Genomic DNA, 7,440 nt, shown 5'->3' with positions numbered 1-7,440 from the left:
CGTTTTTAATTAAACGAGGCTAAAGAGACATGACAACAAAATGTAAGACTTGACCTTAAACTTGGGAAGGAGGGCTGTTAAAAAGGGCATTATTGGGGCTTGTTTAGGGCACCACCTACTGCACGCGCATGTTCTCTCCTGTCCTGGCTTACGGAGTGTATCTGGTAAGGTGGCCTCTGGCTGAGATCATCTCTTGCCATCCCAGCTGGTCAAGACCACTGCAGGTTTTGGAAGATGGCAAAGTTCATGATTCCTGTGATCCAGGACAATCCCTCAGGCTGGGCTTCCTGTGCAGTTCCTGAGTAGTTTTGGGATATGCCCTACCAGCTATTCAGCAAAGGAAATCGGCTAGGAAAGGTTGCAGACTGGACAGGAGCCACATACCAAGATCAGAGGTATACAAATAAGTACTCCTCTCAATTTGGTGGTGAAAGTTAATATGCTTATTTCCATGAGGAGGATGAAACTAGCTTTCAACTGGTGGATACTACACGCACACAGAAGACTGCCTTACCAGTGGAATCAGATAAGATCTGCACAGTGGTCCCTTTGCAGAGACAAAGATCAGTGGAACGTATTGCAGTTCAACCCGCAAGTCCTGCCTAAGAGCGCTAAGCAGAAGGAGAGAGAACGCATACGACTACAGAAGAAATTCCAGAAGCAATTCGAGGTTAGGCAAAAATGGGATCAAAAATCACAGAAACCTTGAGATTCTTCAGTTGAAGTTCGTAGTGACTGGGAAGTGAAAGAAGAAATGGATTTTCCTCAGTTGATGAAGATACATTATCTGGAAGTGTCAGAGCCACAGGACGTTGAGTGTTGTGGGGCCCTAGAACACTACGACAAAGCCTTTGACCGCATCACCGCGAGGAGAAGCCACTGCAGAGTATCAAGTTCATCTTCCACACTTTCACCACCACAGACGACCCTGTCATCCAGAAGCTGGCAAAAACTCGGGAATGTGTTTGCCACAGATGCCATCCTGGCCACTCTGATGAGCTGTACCCACTCAGTGTATTCTGGGATATTGTCATCCAGAGAGTTAGGTCCAAGCTCTTCTTTGATAAAAGGGACAATTCAGACTTCCACCTCCTGACAGTGAGTGAGACAGCCAATGAGTCCCCTCAAGGTGAAGGTAATTCCTTCAAGTCAACCTGCAATCTGGCCATGGAAGCAACCTACATCAACCACAATTTCTCCCAGCAGTGCCTGAGAATGGGGAAGATAGAATTTTCCTAATCCAAACTCATTTGTGGAAGACGACATGGATAAGAAAGAGACTGCGTCTGTTGCATACTGGTATCACAGGTGGAAGCTTGGGGATCATACTGACCTTATTGTTCATTGTGAACATGATGGTGCCATAACTGGAGACAATGGGGAAGTGTCCTTCATCAACATCAAGGCAGTCAGTGAAGATTCCAGGGCATTGACTGGTGTCAGAAGCTAGACTCTCAGCGAGGAGCCATCATTGCCACCCAGCTAAAGAATAGCAGCGACAAGTTAACCCAATGGACCTGCTGTGCTTTGCTGGATGGACCTGAATACCTCAAGCTTGGTTATGTGCCTCAATACCACGTAAAGACTCTTCACACTACAAGGGTACAATGAATCTTTCTATGAGTAGAATATGAACATTTTAACACAATAACTAAGAAAATGACATGAAGGCTATGTTAACCAGTTTGATGGAAGTGTTTCGGATTGTGTGTGAAAACACCACACTGTACCCCAGAAGTGCATTAATGTACACAGTTACCATTCAAAAAAAAAAAAGGTAGTTCATAAATTGTTCATTGAACGAATGAATCTATTGATAGGCTCGTGGCTCTGGGATCATATAGACTTGAGACTGAATTCACAATTGAACACTATGTATAAATAGGACAAGATACTGCTTCCTCACAGTCCTCACCCTTCTCATCTGTAAACTAGGACAGTAACACCCAATCTATTGCAGTGGTTCCCCACCAAGAATCTATAGGGAGCTTGTTAAACAAGACTCATATTCGCAGGCCTGTCTCCAGAGACTCTGAATCAGTAGGTCTTATATTCCAACAAGCTCCTAGCAACCCTGGGTACCACGTGGGTGCCCTGAGGAATGTATTCTGAGAAATGCTGCATGGTGGGGCCATTGTGAGACTTTTATGGAGCTGCATATGAAACGCACCTGGCTGGTGTTCAATCAAATATGACCTGTGCTCCTTCTTTCACTTGGAGATCCTCTGTGGTGGAACACCTGCTGGATTTTGTGTCCAGAAGCTTAAACTTGAACTTCAGACTTGCCAAAAAATGGCTGTGAGAAATTAGACATGTTTGCTTAAATTTTATGGATGTCCCTTTTATCCCTCTCACCTGTATATGCAGGTTTGAAAAGATCTTTACAAGAATATCAAGAGAGATGCTTATATGAGAAAAATGCTTTGTAAACCATAAAAAAAAAAAAAAAAGACTCTTCACACCACATCATCCTGGGCACTCCGCAGTTCAAGCCCAATGAGTTTGCCAGCTAGATCAACCTAAGCCTAGAGAACTCCTGGGGCATTCTGCCCTGTATCATCAACATCTGCATGAAGCTGGAGGAAGGCACCTCATCCTCAAGGAACCCAACAAGCAGGTCATCTGTGTCTACAGCCTGCCCAATAGCACCTTTAGCTCTGATGAAGATGATGAGGAGGAGGAGGAGGAAGAAACTTAAACAGTGATGTGGAGCCGAAGGGCTTAGGAGTGCCCCCACCTTTTTAAAGATTACACAGACTTATACTATATTTTCATCTGTCAAACGTTGGAGAATAATTTTGACTATTTGTTATCTGAATGTTTGACAGATGAAAATATAGTATAAGTCTGTTTAATCTTTAAAAAAGGAGGGGATTATTATACATTTCCTAAAAAGTAGAATGCAGAGAGATTAGGTTAAAATATTATAATCAAGGGAGCCAAGATGGCCAGCTAGAGACTGTTCCAGCTGAAGGATAGAAAGTTAGACTGAAGAGAATAATTGCAGCTCAGGTATGGAGCACAGGGAAAGACAGCATCCAGGGACCCCATTGAGAAGGCTTGCAAAAGGGACAAAGAGGAAGAGAGAGAAGAGATGACAGGCACAGACCACATCAAGAGAGGCCTGGGGCCCAGTGAAAGGGAAGGGGCTACCCTTCTCCACTTGGGTGCTCCCAGTGAGCACCGGAACACAAAACTCTCACCCTATGGGACAGTGCAACAAGTGACAGAGAACCAGCATTCTTATACCCAAATGCTCTCTCCTCTACTTCCTCCATCATACAAAATAATTTTGGCTCAAGCCAGCTTGAGGAACAACCCCTCACCCCACAGCAACCATAAGAATGCTTTGTGATGAGAAGCCCATTTCTCTGTAGAAGGGCATGCATCCAGTTGAGCCCACAACCATGAGTATGGCAGCTGCAGTGTGTGATCTTTCTGCCTACAGGTGTTTGGCAAGATCACTAGCTGGCAGCTCAGATAGGTGGGCTGAACCTGCTGTTGCCCAGATATAAGAGTAGGGCAGGGAAACACAGGGGGAGAAGTTACAGGACCAGACTTGGGTGGTGAGAAAACCCATATGATTATATCTAATGGGAAGGTGTAGATGGGGCACTGAGGAATGGGGTTTTTTTTTTTGAGACAGAGCCTCAAGCTGTCCCCCTGGGTAGAGTGCCGTGGCATTACAGCTCACAGCAACCTCCAACTCCTGGGCTCTAGCGAGTCTCTTGCCTCTGCCTTCCAAGTAGCTGGGACCACAGGAGCCCGCCACAACGCCCGGCTATTTTTTTGGTTGCAGCCATCATTGTTGTTTGGCGGGTCCGGGCTGGGGATTCGAACCCGCCACCTTAGGTGTATGTGGCTGGTGCCTTAGCCGGTTGAGCTATAGGCGCCGAGCCAGGAATGGGGTTCTGTGAGCACTCCCCATCCTTCATCCCCACTGGAGAACCACCATATTGGTTAAGGGTGCAGCACTCAGACTGTATTATCTTAGCCTCTGGTTCCCATAACTGAATACCTCAATTATGTGGGCTGAATGGGAACAGCAGCTCCTGCCACTGCCCCTAGTCACTCCAAAGTTGAATGTGGCTTGAACTAAGAAACTCATGAGCTGCTGCTTCTCCCCTGGTTCTTGATGGAGGCCCCTACAGATAGAGAGGCCTATCTCTCTCTACTTGGGTTCTACTGGTAGAATAGCATCCTACAGAGAAGCACACTAGCAGGTGAGACACATAGACTGTGGGGTACTTCAAGAGCTGGTCTCAGGCCATGAGGAAATGTACGTGGACTGATCTGAGGGGAGAGTGCTGTGGAGTTCCAGGGAGAAAATAGAGATAACACATATCCCACCTTAAAGAGAAACCAGACTAGTGGACAAGGATGAAAAGACTTCAAATCAACGAAAGAAAGACCAAAATGGTTATTATATATGGTGGTAAAGAGAAGAATTCAATAAGAAAACATAACTTTAAATATTTACACATCTAACACAGGTGCACCCAGATTCATAAAGCAAATCCTACTTGATCTAAACAAAATGATAAACAGTAGCACTATACTAGCCAGGGATTTTAATACCCTACTTTCAGAATAGGACAGATCTTCTACACAGAAAATAAACAAAAAAATCCCAGTGGACTCCAAAACAAGAACTCCCAAGAACTCTAAAACAAATGAGCCCAACAGACATTTATAGATCATTCAACTTGCAAACCACCTAATATACATACATTTTTCTCATCAACTCATGGAACATTCTCTAAGATTAATCACTCCTAGGCCACAAAACATGTCTCCAGAAATTTTTAAACATAGAAATTTTATCATGTATCTACTCAGATCACAGTGGAATAAAATTATAAATCAACAGAAAAACTCATCTTTACAGAATCATTGAAATGAAACAACCTACTGTTGAATGATAGATGGGTCAAGGAGGAAACTGAGATGGAAATCAAAAGACTGGCTGAACTAAATAATAAAAGGGACACAAGGTAGCAAAATCTGTGGGATATAACTAAAGCAGTCCTGAGAGGAAAATTCATAGCCTACATTCCAAAGGCAGAAAGATCACAAAGCATGCAATCTAATGAATCATCTCAAGGAATTGGAAAAGGAAGAATAAACCAATCCAAAACCCAACAGAAGAAAAGAAATAAGATAACAGGAGAAGTAAATGAAATTAATAACAATAGAATTATACAGATGATTAATGAAACAAACAGTTGTTCTTTTAAAAGAGAAACAAAATTGACAGGCCTCTCACTAGATTAATTAAATTTGATCTGAAATGAAAAGGGGGAAATCATAAATGATACCATGGAAATGGTATCTCTGAATACTATAAAAATCTCTAGGCACATAAACTTAAAAATATGGAGAAAATAAGACACATTCTTAGAAACACACAACCTCCCCACACTCAATCAGGAAGAAATAAAATTCCTGAACAGACCAATACCAAATATCTATATTGAAGCAGCAATAAAAAAAAAAATCTTCCGAAGATGTTTTCATACCCAAATTTTACCAGAGCTACAGGGACTGGTACCTATATCCTGAAGAAATGATTCCATAATATTGAGAAGGAAGGAATCCTCTTCACCTTATACTGTCAGGGGTCTTTGCATACAAACCCCAACCTGGTCCAAATGCCAGCTGGGAAAAGAATGCTGAAAATACCCAAGTTTAAAACAAAGTCTGAAAGTGCCTGGAGAAGATTTATATTAACTCAGGCCAAGTGTAAGACTGAGAAACTGCAATACCTCTCTGTTCTCTTCATAAGGCTTTTATTGTTTTCCAACAAAGATGCATATATAAAGGATCCCAAATTCCCAGGAAGACTGAAGAGAGAGAGAGAGAGTGGGAGAGAGAGACTGGGTAAGCAATAGGGGCTGGTAAATAGCGGGATGGTGCATTTAAATAAAGGGGGAGAGAGAAGCTAGTTCTATTCATGCAGGGAAAATAAACCAGGTTTCCTAATGTAACTACAAATTCAATGAGGTTAATCCATCCCATCTGTTGTCCAGCCTGGGGTGGAGGGTTGGCCTTCAGGTTCCTTTCATTGTCAGTGGATTTGAAGAACCCCCAGGGATTGTCCACCTGCAGCCATTCCTCTGGATAGCCCAGGATTGAGACAGGGTGCTCTGTTGAGAAGTCAGCCTATCTATTTCCCACATTGCATGAAGCTAATAGCACCTTGATACCAAAGACAGAAAAAGACAGAACATAAAAAAATACATATCAATATACCTTATGAATAGTTGAAAATTCTTTCAATAAAATGCTAGCAGACCAAATTCAGCTGCACATCAAAGAAGTAATCCACCACCACAAGATTGTCCCCTGTCACCACCTCTACTCTACAGTGCCAAAAGTCCTAGCCAGAACAATCAGATAAGAGAAATCAGAGTATCCAAATGGGGAAAGATAAGGTGCTTTTGTTTTTATGATCTTATATCTAAAACCCCCAAAGATTCTGCCAAGAGACTCCTAGAATTGATAAATAAATTTAGCAAAGTCTCAGGTTACAAAATCAGTGTACACAAATCGACAGCATTCCTATACACCAACAACAGTCACGCTGAATTTCAAATCAAACACTCATTACCTTTCATAATAGCAACAAAGAAAATGAAATATGAAGAAATATATTTAATCAAGAATGTGAAAGACCAATATAGGGTGAAGAATGAGTTACAGAGGAAGGAAATTACAGAAGACATAAACAGATGGATAAACATATCCTAGTTGTGAATCAGCAGACTCAACATTGTTCAAATGTCTATACTACCCAAAGTGATCTACAAATTCAATGTATTCCCCATTAAACTACAAGTTATTTTTTCACAAATCTAGAATGTGGAAGTATAAAAGAGCTTCAATAGCCAAAGCCACCTCAAGCAAAAAGGACAAATTGGGAGGCATCACTTTATCAAACTTGAGGTATAAGAGTATATATGTGGGCTTGGCACCTGTGGCTCAAGTGGCTAAGGCACCAGCCGCATACACCTAAGGTAGCAGGTTCAAGTCTAGCCCGGGCCTGCCAAACAACAATGATGACTGCAACCAAAAAAATAGCTGGGCGTTGTGGCGGGTGCCTGTGGTCCCAGCTACTTGGGAGGTGGAGGCAGGAGACTCGCTTGAGCCCAGGAGTTGGAGGTTGTTGTAAGCTGTGATGCCACAGCACTCTACCCGGGGGGACAGCTTGAGGCTCTGTCTCATAAAAAAAAAAAAAAAAAAAAGAGTGTATATGTGTATAGGCACATAAAATTAAAAACATGGGGGTACAAATGTTTTAGTTACATGTATTGCTTTTCTTCAGTTTGAGTCAAAGTTCTGATTCCATAAAGTTCTCATCCATAAAGTTTTGATCCATAGGTGTATGTCTCTACTCTTGTGCCAGTGCTTTCACTAATGAATGTTGATGCAAAAATACTT

The 7,440-nt window shown here is 42.4% G+C and overlaps 1 pseudogene; it reads left to right on the top strand.

Annotated features, from left to right (window-relative positions):
* Positions 1-234: 234 nt before the first annotated feature.
* On the top strand, positions 235-2,698 carry LOC100947934 (annotated as a pseudogene).
* Positions 2,699-7,440: the final 4,742 nt, after the last annotated feature.

The sequence above is a fragment of the Otolemur garnettii genome, unplaced genomic scaffold (genome assembly GCF_000181295.1).
Source record: "Otolemur garnettii isolate 467f Iridium unplaced genomic scaffold, OtoGar3 scaffold00005, whole genome shotgun sequence".
Taxonomy (NCBI): domain Eukaryota; kingdom Metazoa; phylum Chordata; class Mammalia; order Primates; family Galagidae; genus Otolemur; species Otolemur garnettii.
This window is presented reverse-complemented; position numbering and strand designations above follow the sequence as displayed.